This window comes from Carettochelys insculpta, chromosome 7 (assembly GCF_033958435.1).
Source record: "Carettochelys insculpta isolate YL-2023 chromosome 7, ASM3395843v1, whole genome shotgun sequence".
In the NCBI taxonomy this organism is placed as follows: domain Eukaryota; kingdom Metazoa; phylum Chordata; order Testudines; family Carettochelyidae; genus Carettochelys; species Carettochelys insculpta.
Window position 1 is genome coordinate 29,528,928 of NC_134143.1, and position 14,350 is coordinate 29,543,277.

A 14,350-nucleotide genomic window follows, 5' to 3' on the forward strand; every position below is an offset into this window, starting at 1 on the left:
CCTGGAGAAAATTTCTGTGCAACAGATAGTTAAATTTCTAAAACAGTACTGTATATTTAAAAGGCATTAGCAGCTCTTGACTTTAGCCACTGAAAGTTTTCAAGTTTCTCGTGATCCTGCTGGAAGGCTTCCATCTTTTATCTTTATTACAAGTCAAAAACAAAAACAAACCCCAGATGTTATAGTCACAAAAACAGGAGAAAGGATGTAAAAAAATACAGACTGACTATTTTCATGGTGCAGTGTTAAGTGCATTAAGGACTGCTCAATGAAGCTGACAGCCTTGCAGGGCTCCTGGGCAAGGTGGGGAGGGCAGCTCTGTGCCCACCCAAAGGGGCAGGGCCTCGGGTGAAAGGGGCAGGGCTGGATCTAGCCTCCTCTGTGCAACCCTTAGCCTCACTGGCCTGCATGGGGCTGCAGCAGCAACAGGTTTTGAGGTGTGTTTGTGAACTAGCAAAGTTTTAATTAAGGCTAGTATCAGAGGTGTTAAAGCCATTTAAGTGTTCCTTAGCAGCTAGTAATGCAACTGCTTAACAGTGGAGCAGTGGGATCTGACATCACTGCACAATTTTTACCTGAGACTTTTATTAGAAGGTTTTCATTTAATTTTATACAGCAGGTAACAGGAGTTTTTTTCTTAGCAATGAAGTAGCAATACAGCCACGTACTAGAATTCAACAGCATTCTGTGAAAAATATTACTCCTCCCTACTCCATACTGGCTTTATATCCACACAATTCTCTGTGTAAAAGGACTTGGGCTACATCTACACTACAAAGTAAAGCTGAATTTATTAAGGTTGACTTTGTTACACTGGATTTTATAAAATCGAAGTAGAGTGTCCACACTAAATCACAAAAGTTCGACTTTTGCAGTAGTGCATTGTGGAAACCAATCCCACAGTTCCCTCAGCCCCATGGCATTCTGGGTTTCTTTGCTGGTGTGTTTTGGGGAAAAAATGCCCCACAAGTGATTGTGCGTGTGTGATGTCATGTTTCCAGACTGCATTGCCCTCATTCCCCTCCCATTGAAAACAAATGGACATTTTTCAGAAGTCTTCTTCCCCATTGAGAAAACTGTTTGAGTTGTCCACATTACGGACCTTCTTACCAAATGTGTTCTGCACTTCATTCTGTCTTTTTTTAAAGAACAGTGACTAAAAAATAACCTTACCAAATGTGTTCTAAGAGCACCCAATTCACCGAACCATCTCAACAGATTGCTCAACTAGTTTTCTCCCTCTGAAAAAACACCAAACAGGTGAGCTTCAGAACCTGAAGCCTATGATACCCAAGTGGAACAAATTGGCTCCATGCAACTAGGAAAAGACTTCATATTACTCCAATTAAAGAAGGGAAAGTAGGGAATCTGAGGGGAAAAAAACCCAAACAGGTGGGCTTCAGAACCTGAAGGCTATGATACCCAAGTGAACAAACTGGCTTCATCTGACCAGGGAATGGCATCATATTATTTGCAAAGAGAGAAGATACAATGCACAATTGGTAAAGTATTCATAGTGTAGCTGGCTGAAGGAGCTAGGTTTGAAGTTGAGAGAGAGCGAGAGAGAAATCTGTGAGTTGTTACCACATAGAAGTGAGGAACGCTCTAGGGACGTCTCCAACAGAAGGCAAAGAGACCATGAGAAGTATGTGCTTATTGCTCAGACTCATTATGAATCCCCAAGACTAAATAAAAGAGAAGGAAAGAATCCCAGAGGTTGTTGGTGTCTAGTGGCTGCTGGAAGGAGCCATTACCCTGTCAGAAGTAGTAGTGGCTGAAGAAGAGAAGGAAATTTAAGGAAGCATGAGAGGATCAAAAAGTTGATGAAGGAATTCCCTTACCTCTTCTAGTAAAGAGAGAGAGCACACAAGCTCCATTCCTTCACAGGAAATCTTCCTACAAGCCACATGATTTGGGAAGAAAGAGCACTGGTGCCTTGGGCCAGTCCTGTATATTTTCTGTGGCCTGGAGACAGCCCTCACCCCTTGTGTATGATGCCAGACCCAGAGAATGGTGAGTACCATGTTGACATAGTTCAATTAGTTGTGTGCCTGGGGGGCAGCCCTCTAAAATTTCTGTGTCAGAGGTGTCAGCCCCTCCACCCCTCCCAGTGCATGTTGTAAATGATAGAGGTTGAAGCTTTTAAGAATGAGCCCCAGAAAATGTGAAGAAGAGAAAACAAGTTTCTTGAGGCGAAGAACCCTTCCTTCACCCCGTGCAAGGCAGGACATGCCACTGTCTAGAAGCATAGTTTGCACTGCCCAGCTGTTATATGGTGTGGTGTGGTGTGATGTGGGGAGGGCTAGCCCACCAGCCACATGGCGCCTGGTTGGGGAGGCTGCCCTGTACAAATGTAAAGTGCAGAAAAGAAGTTTCCTACTAACTCCTGCGCAGGAAAGAAGCCTTCGCCCCGTGCAGGGCAGGACATGCCACTGTCAGCAGTCATGGTCCCCACAGCCCAGCTCACACATGGTGTGGTGAAGTGGGAGCTAACCCACCAGCTGAAATGAGGTCCTGCCTCTCCTGATGGCTCCATGCTGGGGTTCTTCCAAAATCCTGAGACATCATGGCTAGATGCAATTGTCACACTGGCCAGAAAGAAAATGACTTCAAAGTGTCAGGCTTCCTGTTTCCTACTTCCTGCACACCTGAGCTACGGCTACACGTGAATGCTACATCAAAATAGCTTATTTCGACGTAGCTACATCAAAATAAGCTATTTCGAAGAAGAACATCTACACGTCCTCCAGGGCTGGTGCTGTCGACGTTCAATGTCGACGTTGGGCAGTACTACATCGAAGTAGGAGCTGCAGGGGAGCGTCTACACACCAAAGCAGCCCACATCGAAATAAGGGTGCCAGGAACAGCTGCAGACAGGGTCACAGGGCGGACTCAACAGCAAGCCACTCCTTTAAAGGGCCCCTCCCAGACACACTTGCACTAAACAGCACAAGATCCACAGATCCGTCAACTGGTTGCAGACCCTGTGCATGCAGCATGGATCCCCAGCTGCTGCAGCAGCAGCCAGAAGCCCTGGGCTAAGGGCTGCTGCATACGGTGACCATATAGCCCCGCAGGGGCTGGAGAGAGCATCTCAACCCCTCAGCTGATGGCTGCCATGGCAGACCCCGCTATTTTGATGTTGCGAGACGTGGATCGGCTACACGTGCCCTACTTCGACGTTCAACGTCGAAGTAGGGCGCTATTCCCATCTCCTCATGAGGATAGCGACTTCGACGTCTCACCGCCTTATGTCGATTTCAACTTCGAAATAGCGCTCACCACGTGTAGATGTGGCAGGCTCTATTTCGAAGTTGGCGCGGCTACTTCGAAGTAGCCGGCACGTGTAGACATGGCTCTGGAGAGCAGCAGAGGTGAAAGTGGCCAGAAGAGACACATTTGGAGCATTGTGGGATACCTCTGGAGGCTGATAAACCTTGTATCCACACTAGCACTAATTCAACATTTTAAAATCAAACCTAGTATTACATGGCATCAGAGGGGCAAGGTGAGAAAGTCAACCTTAGCACCTGTTAAAATCAAACTAATGATATTTGCAGTGAAGACAGTCACATTGGAAAATCAAGCTAAGTGCCTTAAAATTGCCTTATGCTTTAGTGTATTATTTCCCAAACTTAAAACATTTGCGTACCCCTTCAGGGACTTCGGCCTTATCGGCATACCCCCTCTCCCAGTGTCATCCCAGTGCTTATTTCCTGACCTTTAGTAATTTATATTCTGCTCCATCCAATCTTTTTGCATATCACTGGTGGTACACATACCACGCTTTGGGAACTACTGATCTAACACAGACATAGCCTTAGTACTGTAATGTACTTTTTTCAATAGAGTACTGCCTCCCATGCCATGTTTTAGCTACAGTTTTCTAAAGACACACTAGAGGGCACTAAAGCATTGTAAAAATAATTGAATTTGTTCTAGCTAGCTATGGTAGACTGATTTTAAACCCTAAGAGGATCTGGTGAGGCTCTTTACTCACTAGGTCTAGGGGAAAACCCTGTCAGCCATGCACAACTCTTGATTTACCCTTTTACATGAGTTCTTTTATTCTTCACTCACACAAATACACAAAGTTATAGCCATAAGCTGAACTGATACATTAGTGTCCTCTGCCCACAGTAGCTAAGCTCTAAGGTCGCAGCTCTGCATTAGCAAGCTCCCAAAGCCCAGTGCTCAGAAATCCTCCCCCTGCGTGGATGCTTATTTGTATCTTCCAGCTGGGAATCAGAGACAATCACTAGAGGCTGCTTAGCTAGATCAGCTGACTCCCAGTATGTGGCCTGCTGGACTTCTTAGGCCAGGTTACCTGCTGCCTGGCAATGGAGAGGCTGGTCTCACCCAACTTTTTTGTTATTGGTAAAATGAGACAGTTTATGACAATGCCACCAACGTAAAAATATCTGTCACAAGACTTAACGATATTTGGTGTGTGTCTGGGTTCACATGAAAGCATGATAAGCTCAGCTTTCATTTTAAAAAACAACGAACATCTAGGCCTCTGAGTTGTGTAGATAACCTTGAAAACATAACTCAAGTGTTCCAAAAAGGATCAAAAAATTAGAATATAATTAAAAATAACAACATATTCAGAGTTTAATCTTACCTTTTTTTAAACAATTTGTGGGTGCCTGATTCATGATTTTTGAATGCTTGGGATTGTTAATACTGTTTATGCTGTTCTCCAAAAGACATGCACTCCAACAATAGCTTTTGTAAACAAGTTGGTAAAATACAGAGGGACACTGTCACATATAAGAACTGCATATTATAAACAAGTTTCATTACATTTGCTACTAATGGGAGTTTGGCTTAATAAATCTAAGCAAGTATTAAAACTCCAATATACTCTTCACTGTGTAGCATTTATGAGTTGCATATCTCACAGCTTGAACAATTAGTTAAATCAGCTTAATTTTTCTGAATAGTCTATTTCACTTCCCTGTTTCCAGTACAGCAATATTTGGGTAGCAAACCCAGGAAAGAAAATTTTGTTTTAAAGATATGGTTTCAATTATAAGTAAAAACAATTATAGAATTTTTCTATTGTAGTGGGTTTACGTCTTGTAAAAAATTGTTTTTACAAAAACATAAGTAATGCACGTTTTTCGGACTCCATGTTATGAACTCCCTAGGTGACATTTAAAGAAAAAAAAAAGATACAAAAGATTGGTTGGGGTTTCTGTTTTTATAAGCTGTTGATTTAAAGAGCTTGTTTTACTTTCACATTTTAGGCCAGATGGTCTCATTACATGTTGGATCTGATATAGTGTATTACTCTCATCCAATCCTGAAAACTGAAACATGATGTGGTATAAAAATGCTATTGACATAAAAGCAGCTTATTTCTTCAATGAACTTGAAATAAGCTTGGTGGAGAGGAGGGGGAATAAAGTTTTGTTTGCTCCTCTGAAATATCTGTTTCAGAACATTTAAAAGCATACCAGACTATAAAACATTAATCTGGATGTTACATTTTTCTGCTATAGTTTGTGATGAATCTAGATTCAAATCTGAAGATGAATCCTTATACATTGCCAAAGGTATGCAAAACTCAGCCTATTCTATTTCCAGCTACTCATGGGGAAGACCAGCGCCAACTTAAATATTTAATCTTAAAATATATATTCAGTGTTACTTAATATTTCAAACATACAATTCATGTACACTTGGGTAGCCCTACTATCATGTCTGCTGTGTACTGAATTACCAGCCATGCTTCTAGATTCAAAATTTGGTTCTTCTATATGAATCTGATATGTAAAAGGAAACATACTTTCTTGCGTTCTAATACTGCCACAAAAAATAGGGGGAAATGACCATTTAGAGCTAGTGCATATGTTGTACCTAAGGGTTTGCTACATTTTTGTAACTTAGTCCAATGGTTTTCTGGGGCCCCAGGGGAGGCCAGGAACAGATTTCAGAGGGTCTTCCAAAGCCAGGCTAGCATTAGACTTACTGGGGTTCAGGGCAGAAAGACACAATCCCACCATATGGGGCTGAAGTGTGGGGCCTGAGCCCTGACACCCTGAGGCGAAGCCAAAGCCTGTACAACTTTGCTTCACACTGGCCCCTTTGACATGGAGCTCCAGGCATTTATCCTGCTTTTCCAATGACAACCCTGGCTTTTACATGCAGAAAACCAACTGTTGTAGCGCAGGATGGCCATGGAATTTATACACTGTGGTGAGGAAGTACCTCAGAACAAAAAAGGCTGAGAACCCCTGGCTTAGTCAGTTGATCTACCTGGAAGCATCCTACCACAAGACTGCACGTTATTTGTCTCCCTATTGAAAAGGTTTATGATAATTAGTGTGTATGTGTATGCAGTCCTGTTCTGGCTGAAAATAAACTAGTTTTGCTGAATAAAAATGGTCCACAGTAATCACTTCAGGTAGAGTGTTTGCAGGCAGGGAATGCCAGATGAGATAGAAGGTACGGGCAGCCTGCACAGGCAGCAAGCTCTGTGGTGCCCTGGCATGAGGAATATTCATGGACCAGCGTCCAACTCCACCACAGTTTGGGGACAGGTCTCTCCCCTGCCACCACCAGGGCCCCGCCATGACCAGCAGCAGTTCAGGAGGGCTATAGCAGCTGCCAGCACATCCCTGTGCACTGCCCCTGCCTTGTGACCCCTGCAGCCAATGGGAAGCTGTGGGGGTTGTGTTTGCAGGCAGCATTGCAGAGAGACTCCTCAGCCTCCCGTGCCTAGGAGCCACTACCAGAGGAAGGTGCCCCAAGTAAGCACCACACCGCCAATCCTCTTCCCCCACACCCAGCACAGAGCCTGCACACCCCTTCCAGATCTTCCTCCTGCTCACCTCCCACCCTGCCCTTCCTTCAGCCAACATACTCCCTGCCAGGGCCAGCACCCCCACCCCCTCCTAGGGCCCTACCCCAGCCCAGACCTTGCACCCAGACTCTATCCCAAAGCCTGCATCCCAGACCCCTCCCATGCCCACATTCCCTACCAGAACCCAACCCTTAACTTCCTCCTGCACTCATACTCCCTCCCAGAGCCTACATCTTGCATCCCCTCCTGCATCCCAATCCCCTACCCCAGTCCAAAGCCTGCACCCAGCACCCAAAATCCCCCCTAAAGCCCTAGGCGGGCGTGAAGGAGGGATTTTGGGTGGGGGATGGGTGCAAGTGCCAGTCATTCTGGGAACCACCAACATTTCTGCAAACTTGCTGTCCTGGCAGTTCCCACTACTTATTTCCCTCCCCCCGCACAATCAAGTTGTGACAATTTGGGGAACATCTGGGTCATCCTGTGAATTTATTTTTGTGTTATGACTAGCATTTATGATCGTAACCTTTGCGATAGGACCCCCCATGTTTTATGGAAAACAGGTTATTAACATAAATATGCATAATTCCATTCCTCAAGGTTTTTAATTCCAAGTTTGACAAGGTCCTGGCTGGGATGACTTACTGGGGGTTGATCCTGCTTGAAGCAGGGGGCTGGGACTAGATGACCTCCTGAGGTCCCTTCCAGCCCTAGGATTCTATGATTCTATTCTATGAAAATGCTTTGGACAAAATGCCTCTTGTAAACTATTGTTTTCAATTGCATAATCTGCTGGATCTGTAAAGCCACTTTTTATGCATGGACTGAAATGACCCCATGGGCAGCAGCAGTAGCATGGGAAGTGCGCAGGAAGGGGTCAGGCAGTGCATTGGGAATGGGAACAGGACTGGGGTGGGGGTGGGACAAAGAGAAGGGGTTGCATCAAGACCCACAGTGGGATTCAGAGCAGGAGTGGGGCTAGGAGTGGAAGTAAGGGCAGAAATGGGCTAGAAACAGAGGTGAAAGTGTGATCCAGGGTACATGTATTGTTCCCAGGGCTCAAGTCACTGGGCTGCAACATCTCTCAGCCAGGGTCAGGATCCAAGGGGTCAAGGACAAGGAGGGGATCCTCAAAGGCCAGACACAATGGATGCCACAATGGGCTGTGTATCTGAGGCCATGGTGTCAGCTGGAGCAGGAACAGCACTTGGACTCCCAAAGGAAGGGACAGTGGCTCCTCCTCCTCAGAGGCACAGGCAGTGCCTATGGGCCCAGGGCCCATCTGCTAAGCACCACCCATTAGCCCAGAGGGGCTTGAGCAGGGTGCCATCAGTGGCTGAGTCAGCAGGCAGTGTCAGGGGCTCCCGAAGAGTGAGAGCAGAGGTGGCCACCTGGGAGGAGTGGGAGGGAAAAAGAAGTGGTGGTGGGACTGAACCGCTGCCCAGCTCAAGGCCCACTGGCAGAGGATCGTCCCCCTCCGGCTGAGCAGAGTGAGACCCAGGACCTCAGTCTCCTCGAAGATTGAGCTAAAGTCCATCCCCACAGCCCCAGGGTCCTTCCCACCAGCGACCAGGGCAACAGTTGCCTCAGTGACAGTAGAGGGCACAGATGGAAGAGGGGCTCGGGGAGCTCCATCTGAGGACTCTTTAGACTCAGACTCTATGAGGAGAGTCACATCATCCCCCTCCACTGCCATGGGAACCTTAGCAGGTGCCTCCTGCTGGGACTCGATCAGAGGAGTGGCAGAATTTGTGGCAGTAGCCCCCCCTTAACATCTTGGGGGGGGGCTTCCTACCCTCCTCATAGGAGGAGGGTATTGCATCCACAAGACAGATATTATGCTTCCCCTAGACAAGCATTCAGCCCTCCAAGGTGGTGGCAGAGGGCTGGTCAGCAAGGGCAGGGCCAGGGGTACAGGTGATGAGCATGGGGGTTGAGGTGGCAAGGGAGGGATTGTGCGAGGCAGAGAAATCTCCCCCAGGACAGCTGTCCCCCCCGCCCTTTGCCTGCTGGTAACTGTGCCAGCCTCTCCTCCTTGGGCCCCATAAAGCTGGGCCCAACCACTCATCAGGGGATGCCAGAGGACAACCCTCAATGCCTGAGTAGAAGTGACAGCAGGAGTAGGGCCGACCATGGAAGGCAGGCTACCAGGGCTGTTGGCAGTAGTGGAGCTGGCACCCTCCTGGGTCTTGAGGGTACTGGATGACCCATCAGACTGGGCCGGGGCAGTCCCTCCGGATATGCCAGGTCACCTGGCATACGAAGCATCCAGGGTGTCAGGAAAGGGGGACACAAAAACAGCTCTCTGGGTACTGTCCACAGGAAGCAGGAATAAAATGACCCAAGGGGCGGCAGCAGTAGAATGGGAAGTGAGCTGTGGTCAAGGAGCCTGGAGTGCCAGAGGGTGCTCAGAGCAGGAGATGAGAATGGGGGTTCAGGGTCAGAGCAGAAGTTATGGTGCAGGAGGGCCTTCAAGGCTGTGGCAAGAGGTTTGGGCTGGGGCACTAACCTAGGGCAGCTCTGCTTTGGTGGAGCAGGCCATTGAAAAGGAGACCGTCCCCTGCAGCTCCCGCTGGCTACAATTACTGGCCAATGGGCACTGCAGAGTCAAAGCCTGGAAATGAGGGAAGCATAAAGAGGGAGCTGCCTGTGGTCGTAGCTCCTGCCCAGTGGGGGAAATTGCAGTGTGCAGAACTGTGGGCCCTGCCTCCTCCAGACAGGAATGGAAAATGTACAGGAACTTCAGAGGCTGCAGACCCAGGCTAAGAGGGTCTCACAAAAACATCTTCACTTTTGGCAGCCTGAATATCTTTTGCCAGGACACCCACCTTCCCTCCCACCCCCTGCCTTAGCCCAGGGCTCCAGCCCATAAATCTCTCTTCTTAATCCAGCAAGAGCCATTTGTTGCTGGGCAGAGGGTCATTACAAATCAACCAGGTAGATTGGAGCATGGAAAATCATTCTCGGAAGAGAAATGAAAAGGTATCAGCCAGGCCTGCCAACTGCAAGGACAAAGAGGGCAGTTGCTCCGGTGCCCAGAGATTCAAAGGGGCCCAGGACCCTACTGCAACAGCACCTCAGTCCCCAGGCCCTTTAAATCACCAGCGGAGTCACATATGGCATGCTCCAGGTGGCTCTGAGGGTTGGCTGGTGTGGAGTGATACTGCAGGCTTGTTGTACTCAGCACCGCCCTCCTGGGAGCACACATCAGGCCCCCCTCAACTCATGCAGCAGCCTGGCAATTCTGTCAGCCTCACTGATGTCAGAGCCTGCTTTTAAAAGGGACATGCTCTCTAAGCAAGTGTGCCAGCCATTACCAGGATTAAAAAGTACTGCTGGAGGAATGGGTGCAAACGAGTCTCTGGGCTACTGAGGAAAACCCCAGGGCTCTCACTCTCAGGAGTGGTAAGCGTTCACACTGTTTTGCGTAGATTTGTAACTTTTCTATATTGCCAAAGAAGAAAAGGATGTACATGCATAAGAAGTTGGTTTGAAAAACTGTGTTTTCTGCTTTAACTACCACATGGTCCCTAAGGGGTTAAACTGCAAGGAAATGTGCAAAACAACTGGAGAGCAGAGACCTCCCTTTTCTTATGGCCCCTGTAGGGTACCATGTTCCCACATACCCTGAAACAGGACATGTTTCAGACAGGGAGTCTACGCCACAGGAATGTGCCTCAGAGGCCCAGAGCTAGATTGCCCCAGACCCAGCTTACTTGGAGAGATTTGGAATCCAACACAGGTCTAATTAACACGGTCTGGTGACTGTCCATTACGGGGCCTCAGCTAAGTCTGCGACATATCTCTCTAAAACCCTCTCTTCCTTAGAAATTAAAATTTCAGATTGAGGCTAGATTGTAATTATCTTGTTCTGCGTGTTTGATGTTATCTGCATTTCCACTAGTTCCTGAAAGTGACTCTTTTGTAACATAAATTTTCAACAAATTTGAAACATCTCTTGGCACAAAGATCAAGTATAAAATACCAAAGCCATGATTTTAAAGTTGAGCAATGACGGCAATTAAACATGGTTATATAGTTTAGCATTTAACTTCATTCTTGAATGGCACAAATCCTGCTATCCCAATGTGGGCTTTTCCCAGAACAAAGACCTAGTAGCTTGCAGTGCTTTGGTAACGAGGGTGCTTGTTTATTAAGAACTACAGTAGAACTTCAGAGTTATAAGTAATTCAGGACTGAAGGCTGTATAACTGCAGAGGTTCTTAACTGTGAACAAGACACTGTAGTTGTTTGTTCAAAGGGTGACAACTGAACATTGACTTAATACAGTTTTGAAACTTTAGCATGCTAAAGAAAAATACTGCTTTTGACCTTAATTTAAAAGAAACAAGCACAGAATGTTTGCTTGCATAATCAAATTTTTTTTAGTTTTCCCTTTCTCTTCATTGTTTATGCTTAACACTGCACAGTATTGTATTTACTACTTTTTTTCTCTCTGCTGCTGCTGGCTGACTAACTGCATAAAGTTCCAGATGAGATGTGTGGTTGACTGGTTAGTTCATAACTCTGATGTTTGGAACTCTGAGATTCTACTACTGAGTTATACATTCAGAATAACTTTTGTTTGTAATGAAAGACAGGTAAAACAGTAAGAAAATGCATTGGTTTCTGATAATTTCTTGCATCTATTCTCAGCTTCAAAATGCTACAGCATTAGAAGAATAAATTTTAAGATGCAGTCTACAGAAAGGTTACTTTTTATCCTTAAACAGCTTAGATATTAAACTTGGGGTGAGCTATTTTATATCTCAATACTACAGAAATTAACATTTCTTAGAGAAGTATTCTAAAAAGAACTGTGGATACCAAGGCAAGCCTATTAAAATATTTTCCCTTCATAATATTGTATGAAAACTCTATCTAATTACTCCAACCATCTCCAGCTTTGTAGTTTCTCAGTGCTTCTTTAATCATAATAAATATTGATAAATATTTGTTTGCACACCCTAAAAATAGGACCATTGGATGTAAACTATTTCATTAAATAATTCAGTAGAATTTTAAATGGCATAGACTGAGACATTCAGTTACTCTGAAAACAAAGTCTGAATGGCAGTGAAGTAAATGGGAGTTCTGCCATTTTGTTTAATGGAAAAAAGGACAGACTCCAAGAGCACAGTGTAGTCCATACCGATGAAAGGGAAAGCAAACCGTATGTACTTCACGTGGATGAGAGGGGACTTTTCTTAACACACATTATTCTCTATAAAATTGGCAAAACACTAAGTTTTATTAATCTTATGTTTTTCAAGTACAGTTAATTCCTACAAATAACACACTAGAATCATCACAGCCACATAATTTGGCTCTTTGTTGCCTAAACCTACACGTCATTAAATAAAACATCAAGAGAGTTTGTTCCATGAGCAGACTCCCCAGTGCTTTCTGGTTTAAGGGTATTATTACATTAACCAGAACTTTACTCTTTGTCACAAAAGAGTTTCTTCTAATTTTGAATAATAAAAATCACCCTTTGTTATAAGAGATCTAATAGTCATTTATGCCTACAGATTATAAACAGTTTTTTTCTCTTCACAGAGAATAAACATAAAACCAGATCCCTTACAGGAGGAAGCAAATAGCTAACTACTATGTTCTTGAAGAAATGAAACAAAGTTGGTTTCTTACTTCAAAAGTAAAGAGTTCTTGAATCCTAGCTGTAGAAACTACGTCTTTTTCCTTTCAAAGCTGAAAAGTTATTTCCTCATTAGCAAATGGGGTCTAACTGTGCATCACTATTCCTTAACAATCTCCATCTGGCTAGCCTTGGTAACTCCAAGCAGGTTTTTTTCAGGATGGAGCTAGTTCTCTTATTTCTCATGCAGAGTTTAGGCTCCTTCTTTGCCAGGCTGAAAGTGTGGTAGATAGAAATCCCCATGTAAGAATTTGAGATACTAATTGGTTTTTCCCTTTCTCTAATACATGCAAAACAATGAGCAATGTGGAATTATAATGAATTCTGCCAGATACATTATTATGAAAGATGTGCAATGGAACCCAGAAAGCAGAAGCTGCAGTGTAGTGTATATGGATTTTAGTAAAGCTAATCTAAAGCACCTTGGATATGAGCACATGCTTCAGGAAGGAAAAACAGACCAAAGAACTAAACAAAGACGATGATAAATGACAAAGCATTAAGCTAGGTGAAATTCCTACTAGGGTACTGCCAAAGACCTCTATTAGATCCATTCTAACTAAATATCTTCATTAATTTTCCATAACTAAAAGTAAATAACACAGCAGTAAATTCTTCAAAAATACTAAATTGAGAGGAACAAAATAAGAAAAGAGGGCACACTGTACAGAGAGAAGAAACATGGGCAGAAGGAAAAATGAGAACCAATCTCATGAAATATTTATACATTTGAAGAAAAAAAACCCTGACACTTAGTATAGCCAAATTTCCATACTGTTCCAAAGCCCTCATACTACTGCTTTAAACAGATGATTGAAGTTTTAGCTGCCACATGATTCCCCATGCAATTAAGAGACCATAGCCATCTTTGAACAGTTAACCTATTTAGGGCCCAGTCCTGCTCCCACTTAAATCATTGACAAAACCCACATTTACTTCAATAATGCAAGATTGGACTCCAACGCCATGGCGAAGATTCAAAAACTTACTCCAACTACCTTAGTCACATCAGAATAATGCCTTCTGACATGTTATTTGACAATTTAAAACAAAAATGTCAAAAACAAAAGCTTAATAAATATTTAATTTCTGAAATACGCTAAATAATCTTGATTTTAGTTATTTAAATAATATTAAAAAGATATGTGCTTTTAAATGCCTCTCTTCCTTATCAGTTAATTTCTACCCCTCAATTCAAGGGTCCAAAGAACTTCCTTAAGAACTATGTCTATTAGGCTACTTTAACAGCTATATTCATCTGCTAGTATTTTTGTTGCTAGGAGGACTTCTTGACAGTTCTTAGACATGAGACAAAAAGACAAGTTATGAATCAGAACTACTTGAGCTGCAATAGAAGAAGCATGGATAATACAGGACTGGCAGCAAAGAAAGATAAAATTAAATTTCACCATCTCATAGTATACATACCATGCCAGACCAGATGAAAGCAAAAAAGAATGTATTACCCATTACAATGTATATAAAAGGCCAAGTAAATTTATCACATCAGCTGTATTATAAAAGAGATTAAATCAACAGGTATGGCTCAAAAATATCAAGAGTATGTTAATTCACATTTAGCAGGCATGTAATAGTTGAAATTATTTTGAGAGAAAAATTAACAATGGGAAAAAGTTAAGACAGGGCCATTTAAAAATGAGTACATCTGTAAACAGCCCTGCAGCTTATGTATTTGGATCTATTTCTTGCCCAACCCTTCTATCCTAAACAGCTGATTTGTCAGTTTTCATTTCATTTTCTCTATCTTTCTGTTAAATTCTCATTACGCCAGTTTACTTTTAACATAATTTCCAGATCAGAAGAAGTGGGTCTGTCCCAGGAAATCACTTTGTATGTTCACAAAACAAAATAGCACTTCAAAGATT